The sequence below is a fragment of the Schistocerca americana genome, chromosome X (genome assembly GCF_021461395.2).
Source record: "Schistocerca americana isolate TAMUIC-IGC-003095 chromosome X, iqSchAmer2.1, whole genome shotgun sequence".
NCBI lineage: Eukaryota > Metazoa > Arthropoda > Insecta > Orthoptera > Acrididae > Schistocerca > Schistocerca americana.
The window spans coordinates 550,404,682-550,428,553 of NC_060130.1; positions in this window are offsets into that span (position 1 = coordinate 550,404,682).

Genomic DNA, 23,872 nt, shown 5'->3' on the forward strand with positions numbered 1-23,872 from the left:
TACAGCAAGCTACACAGCGATGCAGAGCGCCTCTCTTGCAGAGTCTGCCACTGGAGTTTGCTAAACATCTCCGTAACGCTATAACAGTTACCAAATAACCCTATGACGAAACGCGCCGTTCTTCTTTGGATCGTCTCTATCTCCTCCGTCAACCCGACCTGGTACGGATCCCACACTGATGAGCAATACTCAAGTATAGGTCGAACGAGTGTTTTGTAAGCCACCTCCTTTGTTGATGGACTACATTTTCTAAGGACTCTCCCAATGAATCTCAACCTGGTACCCGCCTTACCAACCATTAATTTTATATGATCATTCCAATTCAAATCGTTCCGCACGCATACTCCCAGATATTTTACAGAAGTAACTGCTACCATTGTTTGTTCCGCTATCATATAATCATGCAATAAAGGATCCTTGCTTTTATGTTTTTAGTCATGTGTGTGAAATTTCTTCAACAGAGGCATGTGCTAAATTTTTGGCTTATTTCAGTTTCTTTTCACCTTAGTGTAAAAGTGTATTGCTTTCTCCAACATATATTTCGCAAAGAAAAACGAAAACAGCTCAATACAGGCTTACCAACACTCGTTCTTCATACGAACAATTCTCGAATAGAATAGGGAAAGGAGGAAATGGCAGTAGTAAGCGAAGTATTCTCCGCTACACACCAGTCCTCAGCTATGTTGAAAGTTTAAAGTCTCTAGTTCTTCGAGAAGTTAGTTTAAAATCTGTTGCATGCTCTGTACAGGACACACGGAACTTAAAGGTTATTAGATGTGCTGGGATGGCTCCATTCAAAAGGGTACGACCAATTTCTTTCTCCATTGCTTCTTAATCCTATTCTGTGTTCCGTTTCAAATGACCTCGTAGTCGAAGAAACGTTAAACTACAAACTTTCTTCCTGTCTTTCTTCATCGTCAGTTCTAGAAAAATTACTTTCTGTTCACTTACAAACTAAAAGAAATTTCTCGTTCACCTCTGTTTCAGTAAATTTTCACCACATTGTCGATAAAAACTCATATTGGCTCTTTCTGGTCCAAATTCAGGTCTTCCAGAGAAGGCTACAGGCTTGGGTTACTTTCATCAGCACTCATAATTAAGACATCGATATTAAGGCGAGGAATCATTACGCTAATACAAATGGGATACTTCTTTATCAGAGGTCAAGCAATCAGCATTCGATGCGCAGGAAACAGTGTACTTTCAGATCAATGATGAAGTTCAAAAAACTCTGTTCTGCCTTATCTTCGCAACTACTTCTCTGTGCAGTGTAGTCTCATATTACTCGAAGGATTATAGTAATAGGTACTGAAAGAGACGAACAGATCATCATCGTCACCATCGCCTCAGGGGGGTTCTGGGAAAAACTGTTCACACTCATGCATAGACTCAATTGGGAGGTAATGTACTTGATGGAGGCACACCTGTGTCTATGTTGACTGATTAGTGCTGATGCGGAAACAGAAGACATTATATGCTTTCGTCCAACATAATTAGAATATCGGACAGCACCCGGTAAATACTTACACTGATGTGCTTCTAGTGGCAGCTGTGGTATGCTTCCATCTGCATTCTGTACTCCTCTGTTTGAACACTTTGCAGTAAGTAGTAATCATCATCAAGTCCTAATATCTATATGCAGTCAGTATGTAACCTACCATAATTATACCACTCGGCTATCTTTACATAGATTCTGAGTTCGAGTAGGCTAAAACTGAGTTAATGGATCAACGACGAACTGAAACGGGTGTCTTGCGACGTCCGCCACGAGCAGATACAACGAACGAAAACGAACAAAATGAGATTAAAAAAAAAAGTTGGCGGATCTCCTATTGGACAAGGTGATTTACACTTACTTCGAGGAATTCAGTATTCTTAATGGTTCAAACCTCTGCCGAATCCATCTTACCACTCTGAATCGAATGAACAAGCAAAGAACTTATTTCACGTCTTAAAATATAATTAAGGAATTGACAGGTTAGTCAACGACAAGGCAACTCTCACCATATTCCTGTGTACCTATGGAACGAGATGAGCTCTGCTGAAACGAAGTATGGACATCATTCTGAAATACTCTCGCATCTTCTGCAGTCAACGCTCTGTGGTACTGTACGAGCTCAGCAAAAACCCTAAACACTTGGCGATCATCTCTGTTTATGGTCGCTTATGGGTAGACCAGGCTGGATATTGGCAACGAATTCGTAACAAACGGTTACTGGACGTGCATCAGTTATGACTATGATTTTCGACTGACCAGACACTAAACTTTGGTCTGTCCTGGACAGTTAGTTGTTCAGTAACGATCTGCACTGCCTGAGATGTCCAATTCATCGCTTTTTCATCCTCACCAGCATCCCCTTGTAAACCACTGCGCCTACGCCATTGAAAAAAATGTCGTAATAGCTTACCTCTGTTTTACTTTTTTTTTTTTTTTTTTACGAGTGTTCTCTGCCACCACAAGACGTTGACACGGTAGCTAGATTGCGATCCTGTAAGTTCACAGAGGTGTAAGGTATGGAGTGCGTTTCCTGTTCAGAGTATGAAAACAAGGCAAATGTCCCACCTTAATATTTGAAGGATGACTGCATCCCGCACTTCCGCTATCACACCCTCCACAAAAACGAGCCTTCTGACAACCTAGATCAACATGGAGTGCTGTCACAAGACGACGGTTATTTATAGTAATTACAGTATCTGTCCGCACGTTTGCCGAAGCCCCTGCTATCCAAGTGTCTCTTCGACAAGACATATCCTTCCTCGATTGGGGCAGCGTTGAGACTGTCAACAAGCACACCGCCTATTCCTAATTAAACTTAAAATTTCCGCAGTGTATCCAAGGAGCGCTGTCAGATGGTTGGTAAAGCTTTTTCGCCATACGCCGAAGGCCTGACCACAGTAACAAACAAAAGAACGACAGCGGCTTCATTTTGCTGTTGTATGTCTATGATACCAACTCTGTAGGTCCACATGCTTTGTTCATCGCTAGTGTGGTCAATAAATGTACATAGAACAGCCATTTGAAAATCATGTACAATCGAAGTTATCATACAGCAAGGAACCAGTACATGGTGGTTCAGCTGCACCTACTGATATAGTTTTATACAGCCCGCAATGTTATATCTGGCTTTCAAAAGTGCGTGCAAGATTTTCATATTCTTTCGCTCGGTGCAGGCAAACTGTTTGTCCTACAGAAAAAATGAATGGGACCTTTTTGTAAAAAATTTAAAGTAGTTAAATTTCGCACTGGATACCTTTTCGTTAGAGGGTGTAGTTTATTCAAGAAAACATACAAAAGTGACCCTCAAACGCTCCCCCACTTCCATACTCAACCTCCACCTGTCATGATTTCTACTATATTGTTCATGACACTCCCTGCTACCACTGTTCAAAGATTTGCGACTGCATGAATTATTTCGAACATTCGACTGTTTCTTCTTTGACTGGCCATATTACCCCGTCACCTTAGATGAGCACCCGAAATATGTAAAATAGGCGTTTGCGTAAATTTTACCTAAACATTTTGTACATTTTGACAGAATAAAATAAACAATTGCATTCTTGTGTTCGTTAGGCCTTCTGACTATGTAACATCTGTTTTCGTAAGGGTTATGTCTGGATCGAATTGTCAACGTAATTAGTTTCAGCGTAACGTTTACAAAAGTCAATTTTCGTTCCTTACCCTGGTGGGCACGTTTTAATTATTGATGTTAACGAAATAGCCAACTATGCTGGTGGTGTAATAGACCAATCAATGGAGACCCAAAAAAGTAGAATATCCAGAATAGTTCGTAGTCGAAAATTTTTGTACAATGGTATGAAGGAGTGCCACGTGCAACATACAAGAAATATTGTGTTGTGGGGTATGATTGTGGGGTCGAGGTCCCAGTATACAAAATTTAACTATATTAAATTTCCTGCAAAAAGGTCCTGTTCATTTTTACTGTAGGACTCGTAGTCTGCGAATAGCAAGCGAGAGAATATGAAAATCTCGCGCTTGGTTTTTAAAGGCCAAATATGACACAGCAGGCAGCATAAACCAACATCAGTAGAGGCATTTGAATCACTCTGTACAAGTTCCTTGTTCTACTATAACTTAGCTTGTACACGATTTCCAAATGGTTATTCTCTAGGTACTCCTTGACAACACTACTGACGAACAAACGTTTGGACCTTCATTCTTCTTGCTTTACCTTCCTGTATAGATGGCTGAGGCAATAAATTTTTGTCGAAACGGTACTTTTCAGTAAATGTACTGTAGTACACTTGTAGAGTTATTAAAAAGTTAAGAAATACCATTGCCATTTCCTATAAGCTAAACTCCAGAAACCTGGAGAACTGACACGTTCCACAGGGCACTAAGCCAAAAGTGTAGAAAGTGTTTCACTGGAGCAGGACTTATTGAAATTCACAAAAGAACTGGACACCTATGCGATAGTGGCTGAAGACTGTTATACTTCAGGAAGAATCTAAGAATACTTCAGATGATTTGAAATGTATCATCGCACCTGCGGCTGTCCTTCACACAAAGTAATTTACAACTAATAATAATTTATTACCATATTTTTACCTATCTGTAGCAAATGATTAGAAATCCGTTTATTTTGTTCTTAATGTGACAAAATACGAGAAGTAAGGTATCAACAGTTCATAATGTTACAAGTTGCATAAGGTATCGAAGGAGAAAATAATTTTTCTTTCGAATTTCTTCCTACAGTTATTTTCAGAAGAAAATATTTCTGTACAGTATTGTAATTGGCAACAGACAACAGCTAGTGCCCCTACATTGAATAATACTCTATTGAATTTCTTTGCCCGATTTCCCCTAATCATCTACCAAATTTCGTCGCACTGTCCTAACGGATACGTTCGTTATACGCCCCACATTGATTTCCGCAGTTATCTGACGCAGTGGTGCTTGTATGTTACATTGAGAACTCCACGCGAACGCCACTGCACTCGGACATTGTCCGGAGTGAGAGGTAATGTCTGAAATGTAGTATTCTCGGCACATTCTTCACACAGTGGACCTCGGTATATTGAATTCCCTAACTGTTTACGATATGAAATGTCCAAGGATCTAGCTACAACCACCATTCCGTGTTCACAGTCTGTTAATTCTCATCGTGCGGTCATAATCACGTCGAACATCTTTTCACGTGAATCACTTGAGTACAAATGACAGCTCCACCAATGCACTGCCTTTTTATACCTTGTCTACGCGATACTATCGCCATGTTGTTTATGTACATATCGCTGTCCCATGACGTTTTGTCACCTCAATGCATTTCAACAGCGAAACACAAACATTTCCCAAGTGTCCGCCAAATCTACGAAAAACAGTTTAATGTACAACCCTAATCTACGTTTAATACTGGACACGATTACTAACCATTAAATAGGAATACATCCGTAAATATAATAAAATGGGTGTATGTATACGTGTATGTGTGTATGTATGTTCCACATGACCACCGAAACCATTGGACCGATTTCAACCAAACTTGGTGCACACATAACTTACTTTCTAGAGATAATCGCTGTGATGGTAAGAGCCACATACCTCTCAAAACTACTGGAGGTGGCGTTGAAAAAGCTAATGATGCACGAATATCCAGCCTTTATTCACCTAATATTTGAAAATGAGAGCACTTAGTGACTTGTATTAAACCTTACACATAACTTCAGAGATTCACGAAACTTTTCCACGCTGGCAACGCTCACAAAATGATGAAAGGATAAAAATTTATCGCTTACTACATTTTCGCTGTTCATACAGTAAAACTGCCATATGAAGAATGACGTTGGAACTTACTACTTCTTTAATGTTAATTGTATTCACGATTTATTTTACAGAGAATATTCAAATGTACCACTGAATGGACTTGTAAAATTATATTACTGTACGGCTATATAATTTTACAAGTACGACCAGTTCGCAGCTCGTGGTCTTGCGGTAGCGTTCTCGCTTCCCGCGCACGGCGTCCCGGGTTCGATTCCCAGCGGGGCCTGGGATTTTCTCTGCCTCGTGATGACTGGGTGTTGTGTGTCTTTCATCATCATTTCATCCCCATCGACACGCAAGTCGCCGAAGTGGCGTCAACTCGAAAGACTTGCACCAGGTGAACGGTCTACCCGACGGGAGGCCCTAGCCACAAGGCATTTCCATACTGTACGACTCATAGTTCAGGAGACAGGACGTCATGGAAATGGAGCTGCGTGAACATGAAACTGCAGGGCGAAATTCGCTAGAGATACAGGTGAAATATGTGTACAAATAAGAGTGAAATCTGTTGTGTGTGTGTGTACGCAAAGAAAACCGCAGGTAGGAAAGTCATCCTTAACCCCTGGAAGGATTTCAGCCAAATTTGCTACACATGTTAATTATGACCTGGAAAGAAATACTGTGTGGGTAGGAAACGACAGCCTGTTATTGGGATGGGTATGGTTAAGTGGAGAAAGGAGGGAGGATTAGGTGAACAGACCAAGAGGGGGAAGAAGGAAATGTCCACATATAGGAGGGGGTGGGAAAGATGGACAGAGGAGACAGGGAAATAGACAGAGGGAGGGGAAAGGAGGGAGCGAGTGGACAGAAAAAGGAAAGGGGAGGACAGAGAGAGGGGAGAGGCGGAGAAGGACAAAGAAGGAAGGAGGAGGAGATAGAGAGTGGGTGAAGAGAAAGAGGTGGCAAGGAGAGTGAGGGGAAAGGAGGGAGTGGACAGAGAAAGGGAAGAGAAGGAGATGTACAGTGAGAGGGGAGAGGAGGAGAAGGACAGAGAAGGAAAGGGGAGGAGATAGAGATTGAGAGTGAATGAGAGAGAGAGTGAGGTGGGGATTAAGATAGAGAAGAGGAGATGGGGGACTATATTGACGGAGAGAGGAGGACAAAGAGATGGCCAAAGAGAGGGAAAGGAGGAAACGTAATTAGGTGGGGAGAGGAGGAGATGGATAACAAGGGAAGGAGCGCAGCAACAGAGGGGGGACGAGCATATAGACAGAGAGAGGGGTAGGAGGACGTGGACAGAGGGAGAGAGAAGAGAAGATGGAATAGATAATAGGGGCTGGAGCAGGGGGGCAGAGAGAGGGGAAGGAGGAGACAGACTGATAGAAGACTGGAATACATATGCACGCAGGCAACGCTGGGTATACTCAGCTAGTTTGCTATAAGATTGGTACTAGAGTAAGGTGGGAATTTCTCGACCTGACAATCGACACTGTGTGTTTAATTCAGAAAGCACTTTTCAGTGCTTAATTCCTTTTCAAGCCACTACTCTTTCTCCAACGTGGTTCCATTCCTGAAAAGTTATTCTAGAAGATCTACAAAACACTGATCTACGCAAGCCATGGCGTTTCCCCTGTCGTCCGATAGTGTTCACAAAGCAACGACAGAAAAGTAGAATATTCCATCAATTCGTACCTCGGGTTATCTGTGCCAAATTAGTAGTATGCATATTAATTATAATAACCTATTTTGTGGGCAAAAGAATAGCTTCTTTTTTTTTTTAACGCCTGTCCCCTTCTTTAGAATTTTTTCATGCAACTGCTTCAGAGAATCTGAGAAATATTCTTCAGTTTTCTTTTATTTCCGAGGAAATTGATAATAAGAATCCGTGTTGTATTTTAGAATTCACTAATCGACCTTCCCGGCGTACTAAATAGCCTTCATCTTAGTTTGTTGCATGATAACCGAGTTGTCGGTAAACAGGCATACAAAATTAGTTACATATTCTTAAAAAAGTTGCATAATTGTTAAAAGGCCCTAAAACTGTTTCAAAACAAGATCTAAATCTAAATTACACGACTACTTCGCACTTCACAGCTAAGTGCCTGGCCACGAGCTCATCAAACCAATTTCACTGTATTTTCTACCATTCCAATTCCGAACAGCGGCTGGATAATACTAACACGAAAATATTTTTGTACAATCTCCCACTGCTCTTATTTTATTGAAATTATCATTTGGTAAGAGGTGCCATCTACAACACCTTGTGCACTTATTCAGTGTATTCAGCCTTAGTTGAAGCCTTGTAAAGTCTTTCGTAGTGATCATTTTCAAGAACACGCTTGAATTCAGCCTCATGTTCTTTAACTAAAAATGAAGGACCGATTTCCTCATAATCGTCTCATCCAAAATATAAAAAAGGAAGACGGACCTCCGGCGGAACATATAGACGCGACTATTTTAACTAACTTTCCAAACAAAATTGTATCATACGTAATGTTTACACTTAACTTGTGAAAAGCATAAAATGAAAAAACTACAAAGAACGGAACTCGTCTAACTTGAAGGGGGAAACCAGATGCCACGATGGTTGACCCGCTAGATGGCGCTGACATAGGTTAAACGAATATCAACTGCGTTTTTTTAAATAGGAACCCCCATTTTTATTACATATAGTTCGTAAAGAAATATGAATGTTTTAGTTGGACCACTTTCTTCGCTTTGTGATAGATGGCGCTGTAATAGTCACAAACGTATAAGTACGTGGTATCACGTAACATTCCGCCAGTGCGGACGGTATTTGCTTCGTGATACATTACCCGTGTTAAAATGGACCGTTTACCAATTGCGGAAAAAGGCAATATCGATGTATGGCTATTGTGATCAAAATGCCCAACGGGCGTGTGCTGTGTATGCTGCTCGGTATCCTGGACGACATCATCCAAGAGTCCGGACCTTTAGCCGGATAGTTACGTTATTTAAGTAAACAAGAAGTATTCAGCCCCATGTGAAACGTTAACCACGACCTGCAACAAACGATGATACCCGAGTAGGTGTTTTAGCAGCTGTCGCGGCTAATCCGCACATCAGTAGCAGACACATTGCACGAGAATCGGGAATCTCAAAACCGTTGGTGTTGAGAATGCTACATCAACATCGATTCCACCCGTACCATATTGCTATGCACCATGAATTACACGGCGACAACTTTGAACGTCGTGTACAGTTCTGCCACTGGGCGCAAGAGGAATTACGTGACGATGACAGATTTTTTGCACGCGTTCTATATAGCGACGAAGCGTCATTCACCAACAGCGGTAACGTAAACCGGCATAATATGCACTATTGGCAACGGAAAATCCACGATGGCTGCGACAAGTGGAACATCAGCGACCTTGGTGGGTTAATGTATGGTGCGGCATTATGGGAGGAAGGATAATTGGCCCCCATTTTATCGATGGCAATCTAAATGGTGCAATGTATGCTGATTTCCTACGTAATGTTCTACTGATGGTACTACAAGAAGTTTCACTGCGTGACAGAATGGCGATGTACTTCCAACGTGATGGATGTCCGGCACATTGCTCGCGTGCGGTTGAAGAGGTATTGAATAGCATATTTCATGACAGGTCGATTGGTCGTCGAAGCACCATACCATGGCCTGCACGTCACCGGATCTGACGTCCTCGGATTTGTTTCTGTGGGGAAAGTTGAAGGATATTTGCTATCGTGATCCTTCGACAACGCCTGACAACATGCGTCAGCGCATTGTCAATAAATGTGCGAACATAACGGAAGGCGAATTACTTGCTGTTGAGAGGTATGTCGTTACACGTATTGAGGTTGACGGACATCATTTTGAGCATTTATTGCATTAATGTGGTATTTACAGGTAATCAACCTGTAACGGCATCCGTTCTCAGAAATGATAAGTTCACAAAGGTACATGTATCACATTGAAAGAACCGAAAAAAAATGTTCAAACGTACCCACGTTCTGTATTTTAATTTAAAAAACCTACCTGTTACCAACTGTTCGTCTAAAATTGTGAACCATATGTTTGTGACTATTACAGCGCCGTCTATCACAAAGCGAAAAATGTGGTATAACTAAAACATTCACATTTCTTTACGTACTACACGAATATGTAATAAAAATGGGGGGTCCTATTTAGCAAAACGCAGTTGATATGCGTTTGACCTATGGCAACGTCATCTAGCAGGCCAACCATAGCGCCATCTAGTTTCCCCCATCAAGCTAGACAAGTTTCGTTCTTTGTAGTTTTTTTCGTTTGACGCTTATTTCGTGAGATATTTGGCCCTGTCGCGATTAATGGACCACCCTGTATATTCACATAAACGCCAAAAAAACTGGTATAGGCATGTGTCTACAAATACAGAGATATGTAAACAGCCTGAATACGTCTCTGCGATCGGCAACGCCAATAACAGACAACAAGTGTCAGCGTACGAACCGTTCAACGAACATCATCGATAAGGGCTTTCGGAGCTGAAGGCCCACTCATCTACCCTTGATGTCTGCACGACACAAAGCTTTACGCCTGGAGACATGTTGCCTGGTCGGACGAGTCTCATTTCAAATTGTATCGCGCGAATGGACGTGTACGCGAGTGGTGACAACCTCGTGAATCCATGGACCCTGAATGTCAGCAGGAGACTTTTCAAGTAGGTAGAGGCTCTGTAATGGTGTGGGGCGTATGCATTTGGAGTGATATGGGACCCCTAATACGTCTAGATACGATTCTTACAGGTCACAAGCACGAAGGACCTTGTCTGACCACCTGCATCCGTTCATAACGATTGTGCATTCCGACGGATTTGGGCAATTTCAGCAGGACAATGCCACACCTCACACGCCCAGATTTGCTACCGAGTGGCTCCTGGAACACTCCTCTTAGGTTCAACTCTTCCGCTGGCCACAAAACTCTCAACTCATGAACATTATTGAGCACGTCTGGGATGCATCGCAACGTGCTGTTCAGAAGATGGTCAGCCCTGCGGGAGTCATGGTGCCAGTTCCCTGCAGCACTACTTCAGATATTTGTCGAGTCCATGTCACGTCGTGTTGCGGCACTTCTGCGTGCTTGCGCGGGAGGTACACGATATTAGGCAGGTGTAACAGCATCTTTGGTTCTTAAGTATTCAGAGATGTCACTAAGCCCACCCAAAGATGTAAACAACCATGCATGAGCAGCGCCTATTAGACGGCGAGCGTCCGACAGCCAATCAGTTCCAGTCATTTCACCAGGAAGGAGGTACACTGCTCGTGTTGTCTGTACTTCAACCATGAAAGACGGTCAATACCGCGGTTCGATCGCGTCCGCATTGTTACTTTATGCCAGGAAGGGCTCTCAACAAGGAAAGTGTCCAGGCGTCTCGGAGTGAACCAAAGTGATGTTGTTCGGACATGGAGGAGATACAGAGAGACAGGAACTGTCGATGACATGCCACGCTCAGGCCGCCCAAGGGCTACTACTGCAGTGGATTACCGCTGCCTACGGATTACGGCTCGGATGAACCCTGGCAGCAACGCCACCGTGTTGAATAATGATTTTAGTGCAACGACAGGACGTCGTGTTACGACTCACACTGTGCGCAATAGGCTGAATAATGCGCAACTTCACTTTCGAAGTACATAACGAGGTCCATCTTTACAACCACGACACCATGCAGCGCGATACAGATGAGTCCAACAACATGCCGAATAGACCGCTCAGGGTTGGCATCACGTTCTCTTTACCGATGAGTGTCGCAGATACGTTCAATAGACAATCGTCGGAGACGTGTTCGGAGGCAACCCAGTCAGGCTGGACGCCTTGGATGGATAAAGGAGGAGTTGCCATTTTCATAGTGGACAGTGAAACTGTATATTGCTGCTTCACTGGAACAGCGTTTTTGGAATCCGAACTATGATTTACTGAGTATCCCATTACTGTTGGGAAGGTTAACCACTCTTGAGGACATTATTTTCTCGGAGATTTTTGAAAATGCTGTAAGCAAGGATCCTCGCCGATAATTATTGACATCTGTGGTTCCCCCCTTTTTGTAGAGAGGCCTGACAATGGCACATTTTATCCTGTCTGGGAAAATACCTTGAGTTAGTGATGCATTACATATGTGACTCAGAACATCATCTGTAATTGCTCCACATTGTTTTAATATCTTATTAGAGATGTCATCTACTCCAATAGAACATTTATTTTTCAAAGATTTAATAATTTTATTTATTTTACAAGAAGTTGTTAGGTGAAACTTAATCTGATTAAAATGTTTCAAAACTGGCTCTTCCATGTATTGCCTGGCTTTTTCTTTTGAACTATTCTCACCAATTTTTTTCTCCTACACTTACGAAATGGTTCTTAAATACATTAGCTACTTGTGTACTGATGGTTAGGATGGTCTCATTCTCTTTAATAGTAATACTTCCTACCCCAGTGGTTCCTTTTCCTGTCTCCCTTCCAGCAACATTCCATATTGATTTGATTTTATTGCCGCAGTTGGTAATTTCTTCTCTAACATACATATTTCATGATTTCCTTACAACTTTCCTCAGTGTATTACAATAAATTTTGTAGTGTAAAACTACTTCTGGATCTTTACTTTTTCTTGCTGTCTCATACAAAATGGTTCAAATGGGTCTGAGCACTATGGGACTTAACATCCGTGGTCATCAGTCTCCTAGACTTAGAACTACTTAAACTACGACGTCATAAACATTGCGCTGTGTGAGAATGAAGCTGCAGAACGCAATTAGCTATAGGTACAAGTGAAATATGTGCACAAATAATTGTAAAATATATTAAATATATGTGACTTGTATTTTACATTACCTAAGAACATCACACACATCCATGCCCGAGGCAGGATTCGAACCTGCGACCGTAGCAGCAGCGTGGTTGCGGACTGAAGCGCCTAGAATCTCCCGGCCACCACAGCCGGCTGTTTTACATCCTCTTTCTGCACAAATACATTATCTGTTAGAGTGCTACAGTCTAGAGCTAGACATGTAGGGAAATTGACCACTGAATCTAAGTTATACGGCCGGCCGCGGTGGTCTAGTGGTTCTAGGCGCGCAGTCCGGAACCGCGGGACTGCTACGGTCGCAGGTTCGAATCCTGCCTCGGGCATGGATGTGTGTGATGTCCTTAGGTTAGTTGGGTTTAAGTAGTTCTGAGTTCTATGTGACTGATGACCACAGAAGTTGAGTCCCATAGTGCTCAGAGCCATTTGAACCATTTTTTAAGTTATATGTCGTTCATAACGCTTCTAGTTCACTTTTTCTATCAGAATTACTTAGAAAGTGTACATTGAAATCACCAAAGATTAATAACTTCTTCTTTTTGTCTGACAGACAGCGTACTAGGGAGTCAAACTTTTTTATGAATTGCCCCCAGTCTCCTAAAGGGGACCTTTACACTTTTGGCAATATCAATACCACATTATCTAACTGAAGTTCACATGTACAAACCTCAAAGTGCTGATCAACACAAAATTTGTTTACTTCTACAGTTTTCTATTTATACCCTTGTTTTATGAAAATGGCAACTCCTCCTTTATCCATCCTAGATCTACAAGTGTAAGATGCTAAATTATACACATTTGTACTGACACTATACATCCCCACAGTTACATGGTGTTCAGACAGACAGAGTATATCAATCTCATTCTTATTTTTGAGATCATCTAAACACACTAGTAGCTCATCTACTTTATTTTTTATTCCCCTTATATTTTGATGAAGTAAGTTGAGACTGCCGTTAGCTTTGCCCCTATTTACTGTATATGAAGTTTCTTTTATTCTAATTGTCTTGATTGTTGTCTGTCTGAGCTTTGGCTGTAACCTAAAAAACCTGTCTGTCTGGACCCATTAACCACAGGGATCACCCCTTGTGTGACTGTGGCACCTCTTACAGTTTCTGCTGATAGAGAAACTAACTTATTTTTCCCCTTCCTATTTAGGTGCAGACCATGTGTAGTGTATCCCCACCTACCAATAGCATTAACTGGAACAACACTTATGTGATATTTTGCCGGCGTCTGGAGCATCCTGTTCAGCTCAGTGTTAACATGCCATACAGCAGTGATTACCCAGTGCTGATCATGGCGCTGAAAGACCTCCACAAACCCCACATTTGTGCCCAGTTTCTGCTCCTATTTTATCCAGGCCTCTCCTAATACTGTATCTTGGATTTGTAGCCAGGCTGTTTCCTGCTCCCCCAACTATAGTTACCTGATCTTCCTTCTCAAAGTCCCTACATACCTGACCTAAGATTTCTGTCCCCTAGCTAAGGCTAGCACTTGGTTTCACAAAACTTGTGACCTGGTACCCTGCACCTAATTTCTCCTGAAGCTGCTGGCCCACACCCCTCCCATGACTGCTGCCTATAGGCAGAATTATTCTTTTCCTATTCTGGTTTGATCCCTACTTGTCTTTTTTCTTTAAGCTAATATTCTGATTCAACCTATTTTCAACTACATCTCGATGAGGCCCTTCCTCCACTTCAGATAGAAAGCCAAACTGATTTACTACTTGAATTTCTGGAGTTTTTTCAAGTGTTTCCCTTTCTCCCCCTTTGCTTGCTGTCTTCTTCCAGTTCCCAGTCTCTTTTTCCTCCCTTAACCTACATAATTCCAAGTTGGCGTTATCTAATTCAGCCCTAAGGGCACTGTTCAGCGATTTTTCTGTCCTTTGTACATAACCCACACAGCCATGGAAGAACCTCATTTTCTACCCTCGTTTCCTCGCCGCTACATTCGCACCAATGAAACCATAACCTACAGTCTACACAGAACAGGCCCTCTTTAAAATATCTACGGCAACCACCATATTTGACACACATGGTTTGATAGACAAACTCAACACAAAAGTAGACAATAAGTTGGCACAAGACCACAGTAGTTTCGAAATCTGCACTAATCCGTAAATAAACACTAACGTAAACAAACTTTAAACTTACTTCCGAAAGTTTTAACTACCTAAACTCTGTATGACAGACACGAATTAATTTGAATTTGAAGCGATAACTCTAGTCAAAAACGAATATCTACAGTCGAGCGAAATTTACGCCTAAAAAACGTAAACAAAACTAGTGACTACCGACCTTTACGGAATACTCCCTTTTCGATCTAAATACGGTCAGGAAAGCGAAATCTTCAATAGATAGCCTAGCGAAGAAGTAAATACACTATTCTAAAATGTAATACACTCCTGGAAATGGAAAAAAGAACACATTGACACCGGTGTGTCAGACCCACCATACTTGCTCCGGACACTGCGAGAGGGCTGTACAAGCAATGATCACACGCACGGCACAGCGGACACACCAGGAACCGCGGTGTTGGCCGTCGAATGGCGCTAGCTGTGCAGCATTTGTGCACCGCCGCCGTCAGTGTCAGCCAGTTTGCCGTGGCATACGGAGCTCCATCGCAGTCTTTAACACTGGTAGCATGCCGCGACAGCGTGGACGTGAACCGTATGTGCAGTTGAAGGACTTTGAGCGAGGGCGTATAGTGGGCATGCGGGAGGACGGGTGGACGTACCGCCGAATTGCTCAACACGTAGGGCGTGAGGTCTCCACAGTACATCGATGTTGTCGCCAGTGGTCGGCGGAAGGTGCACGTGCCCGTCGACCTGGGACCGGACCGCAGCGACGCACGGATGCACGCCAAGACCGTAGGATCCTACGCAGTGCCGTAGGGGACCGCACCGCCACTTCCCAGCAAATTAGGGACACTGTTGCTCCTGGGGTATCGGCGAGGACCATTCGCAACCGTCTCCATGAAGCTGGGCTACGGTCCTGCACACCGTTAGGCCGTCTTCCGCTCACGCCCCAACATCGTGCAGCCCGCCTCCAGTGGTGTCGTGACAGGCGTGAATGGAGGGACGAATGGAGACGTGTCGTCTTCAGCGATGAGAGTCGCTTCTGCCTTGGTGCCAATGATGGTCGTCTGCGTGTTTGTCGCCGTGCAGGTGAGCGCCACAATCAGGACTGCATACGACCGAGGCACACAGGGCCAACACCCGGCATCATGGTGTGGGGAGCGATCTCCTACACTGGCCGTACACCACTGGTGATCGTCGAGGGGACACTGAATAGTGCACGGTACATCCAAACCGTCATCGAACCCATCGTTCTACCATTCCTAGACCGGCAAGGGAACTTGCTGTTCCAACAGGACAATGCACGTCCGCATGTATCCCGTGCCACCCAACGTGCTCTAGAAGGTGTAAGTCAACTACCCTGGCCAGTAAGATCTCCGGATCTGTCCCCCATTGAGCATGTTTGGGACTGGATGAAGCGTCGTCTCACGCGGTCTGCACGTCCAGCACGAACGCTGGTCCAACTGAGGCGCCAGGTGGAAATGGCATGGCAAGCCGTTCCACAGGAGTACATCCAGCATCTCTACGATCGTCTCCATGGGAGAATAGCAGCCTGCATTGCTGCGAAAGGTGGATATACACTGTACTAGTGCCGACATTGTGCATGCTCTGTTGCCTGTGTCTATGTGCCTGTGGTTCTGTCAGTGTGATCATGTGATGTATCTGACCCCAGGAATGTGTCAATAAATTTTCCCCTTCCTGGGACAATGAATTCACGGTGTTCTTATTTCAATTTCCAGGAGTGTATTAACAAAATTACCTCTTATTTCAATATTAATCACTTAACTTAGCGAGAGCTTCTTATACGCGCGTCTGCTTAGCTGCAGGGCTGCCAACGTAACTACCCAGGCACAACTCACGAGCTGTCCTCATAGCCTTAATTCCGCCAGTACCTCGTCGCAAGAGAGCTTCTGTGAAGTTTGGAAGGTAGGAAACGAGGTAATGGCGGAATTGAAGCTGTGAGGACGGCTCGTGAGTCGTGCTTGGGTAGCTCAGTTGATCGAGCACTTGCCCGCGAAATGCAAAGGTCCTGAGCTCGAGTCTCGGTCCGGCACACAGTTTTTATCTGCCAGTAAGTTTTATTTTGTTCTTGTCCACAAACTAAATAGAGACAGCTTCCATGTCATTTTCCAGTACTTATCTGTAGTTGTATGAATTGCTCTTTCCTCCTCGAGACTCAGTAAAGTCATAATCTCTCCACCTACATCTGGTGGGCCTGTCAACAGGATATAGTGTGGATTCTGCAAAGGAACCGATATCATCAAGGCTGTCGTCACTCTTCAAAGAGGTCTCAGAATCAGAATCAGTTTCCTTTCTTTTATGTGTAGCTGCCACATATTTGATCACAGGCATAGCTTTCTAGTTCTCCTGCTTTCAGCCTACTCCATTTTTGTTTGGAGGCTTTCTTTTTTCAGCAGTGAACAAGAGTATTGTGTACCAGATCCTTTCACTCTCGTAAGGTACCGGTACTTTGTTACATTTCATGCAATGTTACGTAGTGTTCCATTTCCTTTTCTCCTTTTTTCGTTTACAAACATTCGAAGTAATACGATTTGCTACTGTCCATAACTGAATAAATGTAAGCTGACGTTGGAGGTACTGTACCACTGCATCAGCTGTGTGGCTGCTTATAAGGATCGCCGTATAGTCCGCGATTTGCGCAGGGACAGCTTGTGGAAATAACGGCAGGTCATTCATATGCAAGACGAATAGAAGAGGGGACAGAATAGAGCGTTGAATGATGCCTCCTGGCAGCTATTGAATGCTGGACCATTGACCATCAATTTGGACAAAGCAGAGCCTATCCAGAAGATAACTCTTAATAATCTTCGTGCAGTAGTCCGGTATGGTGGGGACGTCGTGCAGTTTGGTGAGCAGCTAATTTTTTCGATACTGACTCTACGCCTCTTCAACATCGAGAAACGTCGCCCCTGTATAGTTCGCATTGTTCATATTATATGCTATGTACTCCATAACCCGGGGAAGTTGGAGATTTACCGATACGCGTGGCTGGAAGCGAACTGGTCTGGGCGTTTCACATTCTCTTTGGTAATTGCTGGGCGAAGTCGCTGGAGTAGGATCCGTTCCAGTACTTTGGAGTATGTTGGCAGGATGCTAATAGGCCGATGGTTTTGCGGTTGACGATAGTCCTTTCCTAGCTGCCGCAATGGCACTATGCGAGCAAACTTTCAGTCGGACGCTAAGTATCGCAGCAGGAGGCAACTGTTAAAAGTGCAGGATATCAACACCAGTAGTTTGTGCGGCAACGTCTTCAACTGTTCGTTCATTATAACGTCCGGTCAGGTGGCTGAGTGGTTGATAAGTCGTCATACAATCGAACGGACCTCCATCGATGTCGTTAGTAGTGTTTCTGTCTGTTGTGCCACGCGTCGGATGTCTTCTGCCTGGCGTCGTATTCTTATCGCCGCCTCTTGGAGGACATTTTGCGTCCCATACGTCGTGGCAAGAAGTTCTGTCTTGATCAATTGGCCAAACAATGGACCCGCTGGTCCTAGAAGTGCCAGTTTTGCTGGTCTTGGTTTTCGAAAGTCTCGTACCAGGCCCCATTCATCCCTGGTGTGTAAGGTGAGAACAGCCATCTTATCTTCCCAGTTTTCTTGGCGGAATACAACGGCTCTGTACTGTAATTCCCGCGAGAGACGCTTAAACTCAGCGGTCCTCTAGGGTTATGGTTGCCAGCGTTTCGTACCCAGTTTTTAAGGTTTCTCAAGTCCTGGAGCAGTGGTGAAAACAAATCAATGTAGAATGCGCGCCGCTCAGTTGTTACCGTAGCCTGAAGTTAGGCCCTTCGGGTCGTTCCAGTCAATGTAGAGGCGGTCTCCTCTACGAGGACTCTTGTCAATATATGTGTTGTGGGACGGACATAGTAGCTAAGGAACGCCTGGTATTGGTCACAGTTAGTAGTTTTGTGTCCTGGAGGGCACAGATGTTAGCTCCTCTGTGGTGATACCGACGACACGACTGTGATCGGACGTCAGATAGTTGACGGTTTGTAGTCGCAAATCGAGTCTTTTTTCACGATAGCTACAGCTAACACATCGGTTGGTTGGTGTTGAGGCCACCACAGAGCAGGATTATGTCGTGTCGAGAAAATAACAGCAGAAGGCTATCCTCAACGAACGGGTTCTGAGGGCTGAGATACGCCGCAACCAAAGTAATAATTCCAAAAGGGGCGGAGATGTTAATTGCAGTTGGTTGCAGAGATGTAAATTGCCGCAGTGCGAGAGGGTCGTGTGTGATAGATCGCTTGATACATATGACCGTGCCACCCCCTCGGTCATGTTTTCTGTCCGTCCCGTAGCTCACAATTTTACGCAAGCTGAAAGGTTGGGTGGGGTGGAGGTTCCCGTCAGGAATAGAATGTTGATCTCAAAACGTGTGAGGATGTCCTCGAGTTCCACCTCCTTATTGTAGACACTGTTAGCGTTGAATATGCAGAGTTAAAGGTTAACCAGTCTTTTTGTCTACGGGAAAATAGCTTCATGGCTCCATCTGCTAAGGTGAAAAGTTTCGATAGGATGTCTAGTGCTTCATTAAATTTTTGTAAGATCTCTTGAATGTTCTTTTGGCGGAGGGTCGCTAAGAATTTTGTTACGCTCGCGACCATCTTAGTGACTTCCGAAAAGTCTAACTTTGAATGTGCGTCCGTTTTAGTTCAAATGGGTCTGAGGTCATCAGTTCCCTAGACTTAGAACTACTTAAACATAACTAACCTAAGGACATCACACACATCCATGCCCGAGGCAGTATTCGAACCTGCGACCGTAGCAGCAGCGTGGTTCCGGACTGAAGCGCCTAGAAACGCTGGGCCACAGCGGCCGGCTCCGTTTTAGTCGTACTAGGTTGTTGGCCTCTGGTGCCAGGTGAAGTGTGCCAGGCAGCTGCGGACTGTGTAGTTCTCCGACGTAACGACGAAAATTCCCTTGCGTGGGCTACATTTAGTTGAATTGGGGCAGCAACCGGTTGTTGTCTCGTCTGTGCTGCTTGTCCCTGCGCAGTGTAAATACGCAGTACCTCCTAACTGCTGGAAAGTGGTCTCCCACGACTGTGTTGCTGAAACGTGGAAGTGGCGGCAACCCGCGGTACTCTGGTGTGTGACTTGCGGATGAGCCATAGGCGACAGGGTATCACTTTTGGAAATCAAAAATATATTTCAGAACCTAGCGTATCATATTTCAGCGTTTTATCGACTGCTTGATTATTATAGCTATATAACAACTATGACAATAATGAATAATTCAGTCAACAGAGCAGAATTTTTGGTGTATGCATTAGAAATTTGGTGGGTACGTTTTCAGCATTTGCTTCACTGTGTCAAGTTTAATAGAATTCTGCGCACATTTATTTTCAGTCTAAAAGTGCTGTGTGCAATAACTTTTTTTGCCTCCCAAGTGAACGTGCTAATGGAGTAAACGAATTATGACTAACTATTACTAAACATTGGCAGCAGAACTAACGGTAAGAACATTTGTGATAGGTATAGTTTCTCTATGAATAGATTGGATGTATGATTTTTCGAACGTTTTGGGTGTACCAGTTTTAGAACAACTTACCCTACTTTATGCACGGTGGAGCTCCTCCTCATTACAATTTTAATGCATCTAAATTCGAGGACTATCCGGTACTCGGATTCGGGAGGACGACGGTTCAATCCCGTCTCCAGCCATCCTGATTTAGGTTTTCCGTGATTTCCCTAAATCGTTTCAGGCAAATGCCGAGATGGTTCCTTTGAAAGGGCACGGCCGATTTCCTTCCCAATCCTTCCCAGACCCGAGCTTGTGCTCCGTCTCTAATGACCTCGTTGTTGACGGGACGTTAAAAAAAACACTAACCTAACCTAACCTATTCGGAAAGTAAGGAATGATAGATCGCGAAAAGGAAACCACAGTGAATATCAAAACTGTTGTATTTGCAACGGTTAGCTACACCTTCCAGCTACTTCTCTACAGAGTCGCCGCTCAGACTTACACATCTGTCGTAACGTTGTACCAGCTTTTCAAATCTCTCGTTATAGAAGACAGCCGCCAGTGCTTTTCGACAGTTTTCTACTCTGGACTGCAACTCGTTATCTGTGCGACAATATTGTCTGCCTAGCCAGCAGTTCATTTGGGCAGATATGAACCTCAGCGGTTGTCAATCACGGGCTGTATTGTGGGTGATCAAATACTTCCCATCGAAAACGCTGCAAGAGCATCTTCATTGCCCCTGTAGAGTGCGGCCGTGAATTGTGTAGAACGAACCGCATGACAGTTATGTTATGTGGATTGCATAGCTTCAGGCGAAATCTTTCTCTTAGACCCTCATACTTAGCGGGAGACGCTAATTTCTAGCCATCTTTACCTTCTCACTGTGAGCTCACAACTGAGAAAAGCGACATGATTCGCTCGGTGGGTGTTCTAGACACAGTGCCCAACACATCTGTACAAAGCTTCATCAGATTTTCACTGTTTTCCCCATTTCGCGACCGATCGTTCCTCACTTTCCGAATAACCCTCGTAATACAATCTGTGACAGATATCTAGGTGGGATGGATCAATGTACAGCGTCTTCGTATCCGTATTATGGATGTGAGTGAATCTATATTCAATTCTCCAGGGATATATCATCGAATCAGGGATTCAATGCGACGGCGGTTTGATGCCTGTATCCCCAATAATTGAGAGAATTTTGTACATTTCATTTATGAAAGTCTGTATGCTGTACTGATACGTTATTTTCCAGTGTGTTTCGCATGATTAATGTGATGAAGAGCTGTAGAGACGAAGCTCCACCATGGGAAAAAGCGTTTCCGGATCCAGGTCCATGCAACTTTTTTTTCCTCTACGTGTGACGTAGTTTCCCTGAAAGTCTGGCCATATCTTTCTGTTATACCCTGTCTACATTATACATATTCCAACAGCGTACTATAAGAGGGAAATGAATTTTCAGAAATGAAATCATGAACGACTGCAGTCGACGAAAGACCAAAATTTAAAACTGTTTTTTTCTTTTTATAAGCTGGTCTGCCGCTAAGGACTCCGTTAGCAATGACATGTTACGTTCACCTGCATTGTTTCACCACCTGAAACCAATATGCGGAAAGTTATTAGTACGTTAATGGTAGTAGTATATCTATGGAGTTTCTGGTTCTCAGTGTTTGTGGTTGACGTCACAAACCTTCGTTGGCAGAGTTGATGAGGGAAGAGAGGCGGGGGAGAGATATTGGTGTATGTGCGTGCACTTAGGAGTCTGACATTAGCATTTTCTTTAGCCAAGAAAGGTGTAAAAGCTGATCGTAGACGCATATCAGGAAACACTTTATGAAACCAATAAAATTACCGATATCGTTCACTCCTCGACTTGTGATTAGACCTATAAGTGTGTTATATATTTTTGTTCTACGGTTGGAGCTCATCTTCATCGACCTGTCTATACCAACTGATTCCGGTTCACATTCACATTGCTGCTTCCTTGACTGTCTTCTTGCACACAGAAGTTGTGGTATGATGTTAGGTAGTCACATATCCACACTTTGTTGAAAATCCCAGCAAAATATTTAGTTATATGCAGGTCAATGTGCTGCCTATTAGGTGCCACCCCTAATGCTGCATCGCATAATACAGGGCACCATATTGCGTTATCTGGAGGCCGCATTGTTCTGTTTCATACATACAATAGCTCTTGGGTGGCACCAGAGGTGAGTTTTTTTAACAAAATTCCTGTTGCTGTATTCTATTGTCGATCCCGTGTAGGAGAAATGACAGTTTCGTCTTGATGCTGTGTCTCGCAGAAATTAACGTGTTGGTTTTACCATATAGATAACTGTTAAATACACCACAAACATCCTTCTTTAACATCGTTACAGACCGCCCCTTTTCAAATTGTTCTTGACGGTCCACTAGTACTCAGATGCCCCCTCTGACAGGAAGCTGATACAAGTGCAACCCTCATCCCTTCTTTTGACTATCAGATGAAGTATTTCATCTGTATCTCAAGGTTTGTACGCCTACATCTCTTTCATCATTGATGAGTTGAAGTATTTCATCCATTACCCAAGATTTGTACGCAGTCACCTTCCTTATGCCTACTGTCGCTGCCCTTTTTAGAGGTCTATTGCTCTTCAACTAGTATGCCTTTTTATGTTCAGTATCGCAGTGTCTACAGGCTTAGAGAACTTAAAACGCTCATCAACATTTCTCAGTGATGCAGTATCCCACTTCTTTCCTCACTAATTCTTCTAGACGATTATTTTAACTTCAGTCATATCTGCTACTGCCTTACAACCAAATATCTGATTTTGGAATTTCTGTGTGACCATGATGTAATCCAGCTTCAATCTTCCACTGTTAGCAGATCTTTGCCAAGTATACCTCCTCCACTTGTGGAATCTGAGCAGTAGGCTCGGTATCGCCAGCTGAAATTTGTTGCACAATTCAAACAGATTTTCTCCTCTCTCATTTCTACTCTCAAGCAAGTATTCTCACAAAATACTTACTTCTCTTCCTTCACCTACTATAGCGTTCCAATATCCCACGTTTATTAGATTTTCATCTCTCTTTACACTCTGAATCGCCGTATTCTCAAAAACTATCTCAATTTTCACAAGATAAAATTCAAATATGTGCGCACCATTATCAATATTTCACTAGCAGATGGATTGCAAACGTAAGTCTGCAGCCGATGGCCATATGTTGTTTCTTGGAGGACGGTCTTACCATTTGTGCCTTTTCTTACTGAACATCGTGTAGTTTGTCGGTTCTACCAGTTGACTATGTGCCCCTTTACCTTCCTACAACATGACCAGTCAAGTGATAATCTCATCCACTAGGGTATGTGCTCTTATAGGTAACTGAGAGGTATCCTATATTACACGCAGCTTGTACATGTAATTTATAGAATTCCTTTCCATTTTCTAGACAGTTAGTTTTGTTTCCACTTTATCTTCTGTAATGTAACAGCTTAAATTTGACCAAAAATTTGTTAAAAATTTTCTATTGACCTTAAATTGATACATAAAAGAGTAGATGTTTTAAAACTACATTGCACGTATCGATGTTTTCTAATGATGTTAAATCTCCTTGAAAATCCGTTAAAAGTTAACAGAGTAACCGATATTGTTTAAGGAAAACAAAACCATCACACGCAATGTTTCCAATTATTATAACGGCTGTAATATTCTTAGGTTATTTGAATATATTTACTGGCTTTGACGAAGCAAATAAGAAAGTCGGAAATCCACCCTGGATTTTCGAC